This window comes from Ovis aries, chromosome 8 (assembly GCF_016772045.2).
Source record: "Ovis aries strain OAR_USU_Benz2616 breed Rambouillet chromosome 8, ARS-UI_Ramb_v3.0, whole genome shotgun sequence".
Lineage (NCBI taxonomy): Eukaryota > Metazoa > Chordata > Mammalia > Artiodactyla > Bovidae > Ovis > Ovis aries.
The window spans coordinates 55,399,568-55,414,932 of NC_056061.1; the positions used below are offsets into that span (position 1 = coordinate 55,399,568).

Genomic DNA, 15,365 nt, shown 5'->3' on the forward strand with positions numbered 1-15,365 from the left:
GAAGGTCAGCTTTCCAGGAGCCAGGATCAGCTGCCGCACGAGCCTCTCGCCACTCCGAGCTCCGCGTGAGCCAAAGCCGGCTGTGAGGGCGGAGCGGCCCCAGCTATGGAGCGTGCTCGCCTCCGACGAGGGTCTTGCACGCGATGACCTTTTGCCTGATCTGAGAACCAAGAGGTGAGCCAAGGGTGAGATTTAGTGGAGGTAATTTTTCTCGAATAGGGAGATGAACTTCTCCCTATCCGCCTTTGAAAGAAAGAAAGAGGGGAGGAAGGGAGGGAGGCCTCCTAAGATGTTCTTTGCCGAGATAAGCCAAATTGAGGGTGGGAGGGAAAGTGGGTGGGAGGTGGGGGGCGGCGGGGGGTCCTAAGATGTTCTTTGCCAAAATGAGCCAAATCCAGAGAGGGGGAGGGAGGTTGGTCGGGGGTATGGGAGGTAGGAGCGAGGGGTTTGGGGGTAGGCAGACGAACACATTGCATTGCGCTTAGCACATATTTCTGATCGGTAGGTTGATGGAGATGTTTGGATGCTATCAGTGATGTTTAGTCTTTAACACTCTTCCTGCACCATCAGGTTGCCTCTGGGGTCAAGTACGTGGTCTAGGGAGTGAAGGGGTTTTAATCCTAGCAAATCACTGATTATCTCAAGGATTAGGTGTGGAATTGCCTATGTTTGAAAAATCTAGACAGCTGTGCTATGAATTAATTGATCTCTACACAAGTGAAGTCTGCCTACAGATAATTACTTTAAAAAACAAGCGTTTTATAAATGTGCAATTTTAAAATTTAAATGTTAACACGTATTATAACATTTTGAAGTTTCAGTCTTTCAGATGGCAAGCTCAGTGAAAGCAGGGAATGTTGCTGATTCGTGAATCCTTTTACCTGGGCTTGGTGAATGGCAAACGCTCATAAATGCATGTGTGTGACAGTGAACTGTGGGTTTGGTAGTTAATCTGTAAATGACACTTTCAGGAAGGCTGAAGTTCTTGAATTTGGTGTGAATTTTATTCTAACTCGACCTCAGTTTGCCTTTTTAGCCCAATGACACTAATTTTTGTCATAAGTGTCCAAATGCATAAGCAAACTGGCTTTTAACTAGGATTTTCCTTTTGTGTTGCTGGGTGTTCTGTTTTCCTCTCTTTCAGGCCAAGAGGAGTCAAATCCAGAGCATATTCTCTCTGCTACTGTTGATATCAGGGACATTGACTGTCCATGTTTGCAGATCACACCATTATTTAATTTTGAAAAATTACTAGCTAATCAGTTCTGGCTAGTAGACTAGCCAGTGGAGGGTGGAGGGTGAATCCAAGAGGATTTCATGGCTGAAGTGGAGCTAAAACCTGAAAGCTGGACCTGTGGGAGTCTGGACAGGAAATAGGCCTGAGCTGGGAGTCAGATGTTTCTTGAATCCTTGGTGCAGCCTTGACCTATTGATCCAGTCCCTAGGTCAGGAAAATTCTACCTCCCCACCCCATATCTGTCTCTCTTCTCCATCTCTCTCTCTCCTTCTCTTCCTCTCTTTTCCTAGCCCTCCATTCTCTGACTACTTTCCACACTCCCTTTAAGACTCAAGTGCTGTTGGACTCTAGAGCCCTAACCCCTTGCCCCTTCAACCCCCTCACCCCAAACCTCCAACTCCCTCACCCCTCCAACCCCCTGACCCCCCACTCAGCCCCCTCATGCCCCACCCTCGACTTCCCCCATTCCCACCTCTCCAAAGCATATTTTTATCTCACAGTTTCTGGATTGTTTTTAACTAAATCAGGCCCTACCTACCAACAGCTGTGAATTCCTTAAGATTAGGGACAATACTGGCTGTTTCCATCTATACAATTGTAAACATCTCCACAATTACTGTTTTCAGTTGTTTTAATCACTTGTTTTCAGTTTAGATTAAGTCACAGGTGGGAGTCCTAACTCTGGTGACCAATTAGAAAATTGGTGGAGTTAATTTAGGGACATTTTCTAGAAGTGATTCTAGTTGGATAAATTAAAATTTCAGTGTAACCAAATCAAATATTTCATAACTGGGAGGGAAGACACAGAACTTTTTGTGCAGACCAGATAGATACAAATAATCAGGGTAGTGCTGTTTATTTAATCTCTGCTTTGGCCACCTGATGCAGAGTCAACTCACTGGAAAAGACCCTGATGCTGGGAAAGATTGAGGGCAGGAGGAGAGGCGGCAACAGAGGATGAGATGGCTGGATGGCATCACGGACTCAGTGGACATAAGTTTGAGCAAACTCCAGGAGATGGTGAAGGACAGGTGAGCCTGGTGTGCTGCAGTCCATGGGGTTGCAAAGAGTTGGACACGACTGAGCACCTGAACAACAGCAAATCCCTGCTTCTTGATCCCAAATTGAAACAGAAGAGGAAGCAATTATTCTCTTACCTTGGGCCCTCTGGACCCACTCATTTTATTTCATAGCAAAGATTCCTTATACCATCATCCTCATTCATCTCCTACAAATTTTTGCTATTCATTAACTTCAGTAAAGCTGGTTCTCAAAGGTTACCCGGGGTATCCAAATCATCTGAGCCAAGAATTTGTTTTGGTGACATAGCCATCATTTCTTTGGCACTTTATGCTCTTCCAGGCACAGCTAAATTCTTTACAAAGATCACATTGCATTGTCACACAAAGCATCTTTTAATAGTACTTACCACAATTTTATATTTTGAACTTACAGTGTATAACTATATGTTTGCTGAGGAACAAAAGAAAACAGTCACAATCATTGGTCATGGATATGGATAGACTATTATCATCTCTGATGATGAAACCAAGGCTTTGAGAGCTCAAGAAATAGAACTATAGGTGGAAAAAGGTTTGAAGTCCATGTTGTCAAGTGTCAGAGTTCATCAGAGCGTCACCAGTGGAGACTGCAACCACTCTTTCAGAATCCTGAGCCTTGCTGAGATAGAGGAGCCCAAAAGGAAGCAGAAAGATTCCACCTGGAGAAGCTCAGAGTTGTCAAGAGTCCACACTGTACCAAATGAAGAGTGCAGATGGAAACCGTGGGTCTTTAGTGAGTATCACTGAACTGACCTATTTACCCAATGCCTACCTTTACCTCACCTATTGGAATGTGAGCTAAAGAAATATGTTTAAAGTCACTTTATTGTTTTTGATTATTTAATAAAATTAGTTTTAGTTTTTTTCTACAATATTGTTTTTTGCCACATGTGGCATGTGAGATCTTAGCTCCCCAACCAGGAATTGAACCTTCCTCCTGCAGTGGAAGTGCCGTGTCTTAGCTGCTGGACACCAGAGAAGTCCCTAAAGTCACTTTAAATTGGGTTTCCTTCTGGTCAAAAGCCTCCTGAAATAAGCTTGTTTCAATTTCTTATTCAAATGTTAAAATGATTAAGAATTAACTCAGTGTCTTAGCATAGCATGTGAGTACTTTCTGTCACACTCAGCCATGCATTTTATATTCTGGCTGAGCTGGACTGCTTGCTCTGACCATATCCTTTGCTGTCCCGCAGTCCACTCTGCCTTCCTCCTGTACTTTCTCCTTAGTTCTGTTTGCCACATACTTGTGCTGTGGTTAGTCGCTCAGTTGTGTCCGACTCTTTGCCACTCCATGGGGTTCTCCAGGGAAGAATACTGGAGTAGGTTGCTATGCCCTCTTCCAGGGGATCTTCCCAACCTAGGGATCAAACCCAGGTCTCCTGCATTGTAGGTGTATCCTTTACTGTCCGAGCCACCAGGGATGCCCATGTCATACACAAAAGTCTCTTCCTTACTGAATGATAAACTCCTTAACGGCAGGAATTGGCTTCATCTTTGTGTTTCACTGTGTATTTCTTGTTGTAGAGTCCATGTGGAGATTATGTTACTGAGCTGAATTCTACAATGTGTGACCTCAAACTTCTGTGTTAGTAACTCCTTACCCAGGTAGCTAAGGCTTCCCCAGTGTCATGATGGTAAAGAATCCACCTGCCAATGCAGGAGATGTGGGTTTGATCCCTGGGTTGGGGTCAAGAAGATCCCTTGGATATGGAAATGCCGGGGAAATCCCATGGACAGGGGAGCCTGATGGGCTACAGTCCATGTGGTCACAAAAGAGACACGACTTAGCAACTAAACAATAAAGTCCTTATAAAATAATAAGGATAATGTCCTCCTCAATTCCATGAGAACTTGCTCTTGGAAGATGTAATATGCTATTCTGTGATTCATATTTTTTTAAATTTTTAATAATTTTAAAAAGAATTAACTTAGCCTTACTCCTGTGGGCCTGTGTGTTTCCACACAGAAGTTCTATTCTAAACTTCAGAGTCCCGTGTCAGGCGATAAAGTGGAGCATTGGTTGTTTAACACTCCCTTTTCCTCAAACTTAAGCCCCACAGACAATGGATTATCAAACTTTTGAGTTAAATTTATAATGTACTTCAATTCTTGACTGCGAAAATAATTTTCTCTTGCTTGATACAGGATTTCTTCAACATTCATTTTTAGGTGAGATGTGTTGACCTAAAACAAACAGACTGCCAGATATTTCTCCAGGAAAGATGGAATTTATTCAGTATCAGCAAGAATTGTTATGTATTATTGTTAATTTAGAGTCAATAATTATGGGTAAGATATAATAATAGTGTTTGTAAGTTAGAGCCTGACAAGGAGATGGAAACCCCAGAGTAACTTGTAAAGGGAAAGCTTAATATGAAGAATTATTCACTGTTTTCAGAGAAAACTAGTGAAAAGGGATCAAAAGAGTTCTAAAGAATACCCCGAGGATGAAGAAGTATCCAAGGAAGGAGACTCTTCCCAAGACTGTGACTCATTTCTCTGTGAGGTAGTTGCTGCCCAATGGATAATGGAGAGGTTTCCTGAGTGCCCAGGCCAGCACTGGTCCATCCTCAGCAAGCCGAGGTCATGAACAGTGGGGGCTGGAACTCCCAAGCTAGAAGGCTTCTGCAGTGATGCTAGTAGGCTGAGGCTAGCTGGTAGGACACTGCCTGCTGGGAGGCTACCTGGGGAAGCTGCTGTTGAACTGGCTGGGCAGCTAGTTGGATACTGGCTTGACTTACCAGAAAATTGCCGGGAAGTCACCAGCAAGAGGTATTGAACTCTCTGGGCACCCACAGAACCCAGCTAAATCCAGCCGTGAGGCTGTAAAATGAACTTGCAGATGTGTAGGTAGCTGGAAAGACTATAGAACACTCCAGAAGCTGCTGCCTGGAGATGATGAGATGCCAGTAAACTCAGCTTGGATGACTCCAGAACTCACCTACAAACTGCTTTGGGAGGTACTGCTGCAGTTACTGCTGGAAATGCTATTGGGGCTGAAAAGACTTCTACAGGAGTGCTGCTGAAAGTCACTGAAGGTGAGCTCCACTGGATGTCCTGCATGTTAGCCCAACATTTCAGGAGAAAGAAGGCACATAGAAGGCACACATTGTGCCATACACACAGAAGGCACAACATCTCAGGAGAAAGAAGACGCATAGGAACCAGGAAGAGGCAGCCCCACCTCCTGCAGTGTCCCTCCAGCGCCCTCTATTGACCAACGTTAATATCATGCCATCTGGAAGGAAATATTTCAGTATCACAAGCAGGCAAAGAACAATGGTTTTGGAGTTGAGAATCAATACATTAATAACTGACTTGCACTGTGCTTTGTCAAAATCACTATATTAAGATTATCTCTTTACTCATTTGTCTCTCCCACTAGCAGATGATATGCAAGGGTTTCAAAGGTAAGGAAAATCTTTATGCACGGCATAGACTTTGGCGCATGTTATATATTTAGTAAACATTTATCAAAATGTGGTACTACATTACATAAATATTGCATCCTGCACTGAAAGGCTCACTTGGTTTGACAAGCCCTAGGTATGCCCAAGTTTATTTGACATGAAGGGAGTTATTTCTTTTATCGTCATCATTTACACAAAGAAGGAAAATTACCTTAGTGGCAGTTGACACATTGGATATCTGTAGAGTCACTATTTTCTGAAAATGAGCTTATTTTAGTTCCTTGAATGTTTGCTTGAGGTTGACTGACAAAATCCTCCATGAATCACTAGGATTAAAAAAAAAATCCCCCTTCTTTTGAGAGGAAGAATATTCTACTCAGAAATATATTGAGGGAAAAGAGCAAATAGACTAGTAAGCTGAAAGATGCCCGTTTCACAGATTTTAGTAAAATAGAAAAAATAAGAACAACTCATATATAACAGAAGTTGTGTGCTTCAGTATGCGTTAACAAGATCCACTTCTGTGACATTCTGACTTAAAGACTGAATTTCATCTCATGTCGAAGATATCTGCACTGAGTGAGTTTGGGAGTTGAATAAAGAGATGAATTTATTTAGTCGATATCAAGTATCAAGTCAATGCTTTGTGTAGGATAGAAATCAAAGTATAGTTAAAATATAGAGCTACTACAACAATGAAACCCTCCCAAAGATAGAAATCAATTTCTTCCTCATGCTACACCTGTAAGGTGGGCTCTGCTTCATAAAGTCCTTTGGGAAGGAGCTCAGGTTTCTGCTTTCTTGTTGGTTGGCCATTACTTGGGATGTCATCTTGCCTCGCAGTAGAAGACAGCTCACTGGCAAAAATTTAGCCCAAATTCTTCTGTAGCATTGGTTAGGGACAAGAGGATGAAACAGCAGTTTTGGCCATGAGTTTGTCCAAAGGTATGAATCATCTGTCCAAAGTGACTGTTTTTATCAAATCCAGTGGCAAAGCAAGGATATCTTTATTTTCCTGGAGCAGCCATGTTTTAAAACTTCGGTAAAGACACTCTATGCTAGTTTTGCCTTGGGCAGCACCTCCCAGTTCCAGCCCACAGAGAAGAGAGTGAAAGCAGAGGGTAATTCCCTTGAAGGAAATGATATTGAGGTTGTGCTTGCGCTGAGACCTACTGACTGGAACATAGTCATGTAGTCACAATTTTCTGCAAGGTAAAGTGGGAAATGTAGCCGCTAACAAGAAGGGGTTTTTACTATCAAAAACAAGGAAGAATAGATACTGAAAGTTAGCAGTCTCTGCTACACTAAGATACTCTATTCTGAGATAATTAAAATGTTTACTCAGTTTTAAATACCTTTTATTTAGGAATATGTTGAATGTGCTGTAATAATAACATTGATTAATATTAGCTATAAAATAGTGTTAACTATTCTGAATATGTTAAGTGCTTAGATATAGGATCAATGTCAGCCCTCATAGTTTCAGTTACTTTGTTTTATTAAATTGATATATAGGCTGCTAAAAAGATGATCATTCACCTTTAATAAACAAATTGGTAGCTAATGTGCCAAGAAACAAGAAAATACATGAAAAAATGGGGAGCGGAAAATGAAGTAACAGAAATTTCTAAAGAAATATATGGAGTAGGAGCAGAGGTACAAAACTTAATTGAAAAGGCAAAAATTATTAAACAACAGCAAAAAGAATACCAATAGCCTTGGAGGAAGGACAGTAACATCATTAATGTTTGAAAATGTCATCTGGGATAAACCAGAGATATGAAGAGCAGGAGTTGAGATGCAAGTTGAAATCACACTGTGATACACTCACTGAAGAGTATGGTAATGACAGGAATAACCACAATTGAAAAATAAGCTATTATATGACAATATTTTACAACAGTACATATCATGGATTTGATCTCTGGATCAGGAAACTTCCCTGGAGGAGGAAATGGCAACCCACTCCAGTATTGTTGCCTGGAAAATTCTGTGGATATAGGAGCCTGGTGGGCTACAAGTCCATGGTGTTGCAAAGAGCCGGACACAACTGAGCATGCATGCATGTACGTTTTACAGTACTATGCAAACAAATTTGAAAAACTGAGTAAAATAGATGATCTTACAGATATTTAAAAATAATTGACCCCAGAAGAGATATAAAACCTAAACAGATGAGCAGCCTCATAAGAAACACAGGAAGCAATCAGAGAAACCTCAAATAAAAAGTTGTTTTGTGGATGACTTTTTTCAAATGTTTCTAGTACGGAGAATGTCAATGTAATAGAAATTGTTTCAGAGACAGAGAAGGAAGGCATCTGTATCCAGAGAAACAGAACCAACAGGATGTGTACATTAGTCAGCTCAAGCTGCCATACCAAAATATAGACAGAATGGCCTAACCAACCGGAGGCTGGAAGGCAGAGACCAGGCTGCCAATGGGATCAGGTTTTGGTGAGGGCTCTCATCCTAGTTTGCAGATAGCCCCTTTCTCACTGTATTCTCACATCATAAAGGGAGCAAGTTCTCTGGTGTCTCGTCTTATAAAGGGCACTAATCTCATCATGAGGGCTCCACCCTCATGACCTTGTCTAAACCTAATTACTTCCAAAGGCCTCATCTTCAAATACCATCATATTGAGAGTTGGTGCTTAAACATATGAATTTTGGGGGTGCAATTTCAATCCATAGCAATTTGTGTGTGCATATTGAGAGAGAAAATATTAATGAAAAAATCCTAAAGAAAATATTAACATGTTGAATTTAACAGAGGTCAATAGGAAATATGTTTAATTCCAAGAGTAGATTGAAGGACGAAAAAATAAACATGATTGTCATGGTAGAGCCTGGTAGAACCATCTTTTCTGGTGAAAGTAACTGAGAGAAGAGGACCTTTACCTGAGAACATGGGAGAAATCCCTGAACTGAGGGGTCTGGAGAAGAGGACTCCTAAATTATATGTGTGACCTGACGCAAATCAAGCTTACACCTGACCTGTGCATGTACAGAACAGACTAAAAGAAGCACAGCAGAGGTTTTGGGAACTGAATTGTGACATAAAACAGTACCCAGTTCCCAGACTGGCACACAAAGGGTGCATGTGCAGGGCAGACACACACAGCATAGCAAAGCTTTGAAAACTGAACTGCCAATGGAACCACAGCCTACAGATTGCAAGGTAGAACTTTCAGTCTGAATGTTGACTGATTGCTAACATCATCAACATTCTCCACGGGATTTTAACAGGATCCAGAGTCTCACAACATGATATTCAAAATGCCTATGGTACATTTGAATTTACAAAAAATTACCAGAAAAATATGACCACAACTTAAAGGAAAAGCTAATCAACAGATGCCAACCCTGAATCAACCAGATGTTGGAATTATCAAAACTAGGGAATCAAAGACTGGAATAGTGATGTATGCAACAATGTGGATGAGTCTCAGTTTTATATGTTACATATAAAATAGGGTACGTTCTTTGTGATTCCATTTATATGGCAGTCTGGAAAACTACCGAGATGGTGAACAGAGCAGAGGTTGCCGGTGGTTAGGAGTGTGGGAAAGGACTGATTATAAAGGAGGGGCAGGATGGAAACTGCCACCTTGATGGCAGTTTGACTCCATGTGTTTGTCAGTAAGTAGAATGAACTTCTTGTGTAAATTTAAAGTAAATGTTAAAAATACTCTAAAAACTTATTCTTTCCTCCTTCTGGGTAATGCTAATATTACCCAGTATTTTCATATCACCTTGGTTTTATAGCTATGAATTGGTCATCATATTTCTTATTCTTTTTTATATTCAACTTTTTTAAGATTTACCAATATGTAAAATGGTATTTTCCTTCTTGCCTCTCCTTCCTTTCTGCAATTACTCTTCTCCCTGAAATAGCGACACTTCGCTTAATAGTTCATTCAGCAACATTTAACTAAATTTACTCATTATTAACCCTTTAAATTGGTCTCATATTTGAATGATAGCTTATCTGGATATAATATCTAGATTCTCAGTTATTTTCTTATCAATATTATAACTATATTATTTCATTGTCTTCTTGTAGCTATTGATGCTATTTATGGTGAGAGTTGGACCATAAAGAAGGCTGAGCACTGAAGAATTGATGCTTTTGAACTGTGGTGATGGAGAAGACTCTCAAAAGTCCCTTGGACTGCAAGGAGATCAAACCAATCAATCCTAAAGGAAATCAACCCTGAATATTCATTGGAAGCTTCAATACTTTGGCCACCTGATGTGAAGAGCCAACTCATTGGAAAAGACCCACTGCTAGGAAAGACTGAGGGCAGGAGGAGAAGGGGGCGACAGAGGATGAGATGCTTGGATGGTATCACCAACTCAATGGACATGAATTTGAGCAAAATCCCAGAGATGGTGAAGTACGGGGAAATCTGGCGTGCTGCAGTCCATGGGGTCTCAGAGTTGGACATAACTGAGTGCCTGAACAGCAGCAACAAATGTTACTTATCAGTCTGTATTTTTTTGTGCCTCATTGCTTAATATCTCCTTTCTATTTCTGAGATTCAGTAGTTTAAGCATGTAGCTTTGCTATCCTCCAGACTTACTTGTTTAGACTTTGAATCTTAGATTCCTAACTTTATTAAATTCTGGAGAGTTCTGTGTTTATGCATGCATGCTCAGTTGCTTCAGTCATGTCCAACTCTTTGTGACCCCATGGACTGTAGCACACCAGGATCTTCTGTCCATGGTATTCTGCAGGCAAAAATACTGAAGTTTCCATTGCCTTCTCCAGGGGATCTTCCTGATCTAGGGATCTAACCCACGTCTTATGTGGCTCTTGCATTGGAATGCAGGTTCCTTACCACTAGCGTCACCTGGGACGCCCTCTTCTATGTTTGTTTCATTTACAAAATTTGCCTCTCTTCTAATCTCGTTAGTGTCTTCTCATGGTGTACCAGTTACACATATGTTGAACCTTCTCAATCTATCCTGCATGTCTGTTCATTTCTTTTTCACGCTATTTATTTATTTTATCATATTGTCCATAGTTTTCTTAGTAAAATCTACCAATGCACTAACACTCTTTCTATATTCATATAATCTTGAGTTTAACATATTCAACAATTGTTAAATTCTAGTGACTATATTTGGAGAAGGCGATGGCACCCCACTCCAGTACTCTTACCTGGAAAATCCCATGGATGGTGGAACCTGGTAGGGTGCAGTCCATGGGGTCGCGAAGAGTCAGACACGGCTGAGCGACTTCACTTTCACTTTTCCCTTTCATGCATTGGAGAAGGAAATGGCAACCCACTCCAGTGTTCTTGCCTGGAGAATCCCAGGGACGGGGGAGCCTGATGGGCTGCCGTCTATGGGATCGCACAGAGTCAGACACAACTAAAACGACTTAGCAGCAGCAGCAGCAGCAGTGACTATATTTCTTTTGGAGAAGGAAATGGCAACCTACTCCAGTATTCTTGCCTGGAGAATTCCCATGGATAGGAGAGCCTAGCGGGCTACACTCCATGGGGTCACAAAAAGTAAAACACAACTTAGCAACTAAACCACCAACCACCATATTCAGTAACTTAAATTCTAGTGGATATATTTTTTTCTACAAATTTATTTTTTCTTTTTAAAATTGCTTGGCTATTTTCATAGTAACATATCTTTCTCATGTCCTTGTTTGTTTAGTTTATATACTTTATTTAACATGTTTCTTTTATTGTTGTGTCTGATAATCTTGTTCTTGGAGGTGGGATCCAATCATACCTTTTTTTCTCTGCTGATCTTTTTCAGGGTAGATTTTTTTCCATGTATGTCTTAGAGTTTTAGAATGTGAGCTTATCTTCCCAGGATTTATGTGTGGTAATCCTATGTAATTTGATTTAAGGTATCCTAGGATTGTAACTAGTCTAGGTTCATATTTATGTTAATTTATTGGTATGTAGTTCCCAGACTTACAATGATAATGTCAATTCAAACCTCAAAATTGTGTGATCAGGTCTATGATCATAAATTTACAACGTTATTAACTTTTTTCAACAAAAGCCTTGGCTGAGACCAAAAGTTTTCCTTCTCACCTTCCTATGTTAGGGACAGATAACTTTTAGTTTACCTTTTCCATATGTGTAAATAATTTCTAACTGCCTATCTTTTTGTAGGCTCAATTCCCTACATGGCATTTCAGCATGGATTTATGCTCAGTTAATTTCCAAGCCTCTGGTTCATCAGGATTCACAAACCCCTCTTTGAAAGACTTTTTTTTTCATTCAGTTTCCTTTCTTTCCTTTGTGTCCTCTGGAGACTTCCCCCACTTTCTTGTGAGTGTAGCTGTGTATGTTAAAATAATGTTTGCTGTCTTTCATTTATAATTTCTGTAATTTTGCATTGAAAAGCTTTTCATTTACTGTCCTATTTTCAGAAAACCTTTTCTTTTTTAAGATGGTATTAAACCACATTAATTTGTCCACAGCTTTACAATCTCTTTCAAAATATTTTGGTATTAATTTTGAAGGCATTTTAATAGCTTCAAATCAGGACAAAATTATACAACATGGCCAATAAATGGTTCATGTGAAAAGACTAAAACCCTAGATTAATAAACAATGTAGCAATCTAGGATTTTTGCAACCGGTTTCTTTGAAAACTGAATACAGAAATGGTCAGAGTAATATGATTGGGTAAATAACTTGAATTCTTCTCAGGCAAAATCCTTCATTACAAGATCTTAATTCTAACAAGATAACTGGCATAGAAATTTGAAGGTCTAGTGTGCAAATCAGTGGTTCTGGATGTTTGCTGTTCATCAGTTCTTAGAGACATAAAAATGATTTACCTCAATGCTGGCAGGGCTGCAAGGAAAAGGGTAAATGCTTTTATGGCTGATGGTAATATAAATGGGTGCCATTTTTCTAACCATCAAGAAGGTAATATGTAACAAGATCTTAAAAATACATTTATATCATCTGGCAAAAGAATGCTACTCCTGACTATACATCTTTCTCCTATTTTCTTAGAAGTGTTCAGTGGTGTCTATGTGTAAAAATCAGTAGAACCTAATTATTTTTATTAATAAAATTGATGTAATTTTTAAATGAGTAAAACATATCAATTTTATTAATAAAAATAATTAGGTTCTACTGAATTTTGTTTTTAATGCATTTATTATACATTGCTGATTTTTACACACAGATACCACTGAACACTTCTATGAACATAAAGATATATAATTCAGGTGTAGGATTCTTTGGCCAGATGATATAAATGTATTTTTAAGATCTTATATTACCATCAGTCATAAAGGCATTTATTACTAAAATTGGTGTAACTTTTAAATGAGTAGAACTTAAAAACATGACAATTGAAGCTAAAGTGAAAAAGGAAGATAGTTTACCAGCCCTCATTATCATGACCTGGCCTTTTCCCTTTCTTAAGAAAATATGTAATCTGATTTCTATGATTTTTGTTTAGCTGAAATGATAAGTATTATAACTGATTTATTGAACACTTACAAGATTAGCACATATCTCTATTCATTAACAGATGTTTAAATAAACTTCTCTAAAGTAGGAGAAATGAGATAACTATTAAGGCATCATGTGCTAAACAGTAAACAAGGCACTAGATAGTCATGATAAAGTAATAGAGTATAATAGCAACTGATATTTTATTGTTATGATTCCGAAGACAAACTGTCCTCAAACTGAGGTGACCTGTGGTCCTATGTCAAGAACTGCCCTGCACCCACAGGTGAGAGTTTTCTGGTACCTCAGAGTGTCCTTCAAGTTACAATTTCTTCCCATCTAAATTCACGTGTAACAACAGGGAAGGAGAAAGGATTTCACAAAGATATTTGTGGCACATTTTCTTCAGGCCCTTGAGAACTATTACCTGAATATGACTTGCAAATAAAGCACAGAAACACTGGCTTGAGATGACTCTGAGTTTCTAGTAGTAGTTAAGAGAATTCCCATCCAAAAGAAAACACAGTTGTAGCACTTTCTTTTCCCATACACATTTTATCGATGCTACCTTTTTAGGTGTGAATCCTTGTATGGAGCAGTAGGGTACATATTATGATTACTATTAACACAACTGAACACACACACATATGATTACTATCACTATTACTATTACTATGTGCTGTGCTGTGCTAAGTTGCTTCAGTTGTGTCCAGCTCTGTGTGATCCTATGAACTGTAGACCTCCAGGCTCCTCTGTCCATGGGATTCTCCAGGCAACAATACTGGAGTGGGTTGCCATACCCTCTTCCAGGGGATCTTCCCGACCCTGGGATCCAACCCACATCTCTTACCTCTTCTGCATTGGCAGGCAAGTTCTTTACCACTAGTGCCGCCTAGAAAGCCCTACTATACTACTACTACTGTTATTGTTATTGTTAGTTATTGAGGTGTGCACTGAAATCCAAACTGACTAATCTTTCCCTGTCTGGGGTTTGAATCTGCAGTGGAGCTGTAACACATAGGAAAGGAAGCCCCATGAGTCATTTCAGATACAGATGTCTCTGAGTTCTCACTAAAATGCATTATTAGTATCTGTTTCCAGGAGCACGTATCTTCCTTCATAAATACTTTCCAGATGTGTTCCTTTTGTTTGTAATATAAAAATACACTTATTAAAAAAAAACTACCAATAGTGTAACATTTTAACTAAAAATGATCTAGTACTACAATTTATTAAAAACTCAAAATGTAAAACCAGCTATAGACACAATCTGTAACTATCACACACCTCTGCAAATTAGATGTATAACCCTTTTTGCAGCAGAATGCAAATACTTAACCCATTCTGCATCTTGAGTTTCAACACATTCTCTCTCCCCATCTAACAAACTTGCCATGCATCCTGTAATTTTGTCCCTGTGTTTCTCAATCAGTTTCATCTCTCCTGACTCAGAAGTTTGGCACACCTTTATATTTTTGTGTCATAACCTTGTATTGAATTATTATGTTCTCCTTAGGGTTACTCCTCCAAGTTCAGGCTAGCCCTCTATGTTTCTCTAAACACAGGTGGCATTTGTTCATTCAGTAAACTGAAGGACTAGTTTAACATCTATGTAAGAAGTCATCAAATGCACTGCTACATTCCACATAGCTGGGCAACTGTTTCTTACCCACACAGGATAAGATAGCAGGCTTGTTCCCATACCCAGGCATGGAAGTCTGGAAGAAGGTGTGACCTCTGAAAAATGGGCCAGTTAGAAGATGTAAGCAGACTAGGTACTGAATTTTAGATTGCAGATTTTATTCTCCATTCCTAGGATTCTGAAAGCCATTTTTCAAAACCAATGAAGATCATTTAGTATAAAACCTGGGAACTTTACTTAAAAGGTAGAGCTTGCAATCACTTGAACAGGACAGAATAAAAACAGGTGCCCCCACCCCCATCCTCATCTTTCATGGCACAAGCAAAACTGGATGGAGCCTAGTCTCCCAACCTCCAGATCAGCACTCTTGTAAGCCATGCCAGCCCCATCTTGGGTTCACCCGAGTCAGGGATTCTGACCCACCCCAGCCTTAAAAGGAGCACCTCCAGGCCCACGTGGAATTTAGCAGTGGTCCAGTCCCAGCCCTGGCTCAACTTCTTTTCTCGATTTCCTTTCTTCCTAAAGCAGGAAAGTGGAATGGTTTTCTTTAGGAAATTTCTGAGGCCCAGG

The 15,365-nt window shown here is 39.8% G+C and overlaps 1 long non-coding RNA gene across 1 annotated transcript; it reads left to right on the forward strand.

Moving 5' to 3' along the window:
- Window positions 1-51: 51 nt before the first annotated feature.
- LOC121820179 (uncharacterized) lies at window positions 52-13,616 on the forward strand. The gene is made up of 4 exons (XR_006060623.2): window positions 52-174; window positions 2,126-2,268; window positions 2,693-3,031; window positions 9,772-13,616. It is a non-coding gene; the product is annotated as an uncharacterized LOC121820179 (long non-coding RNA).
- The last annotated feature ends 1,749 nt before the right edge of the window (window positions 13,617-15,365 follow it).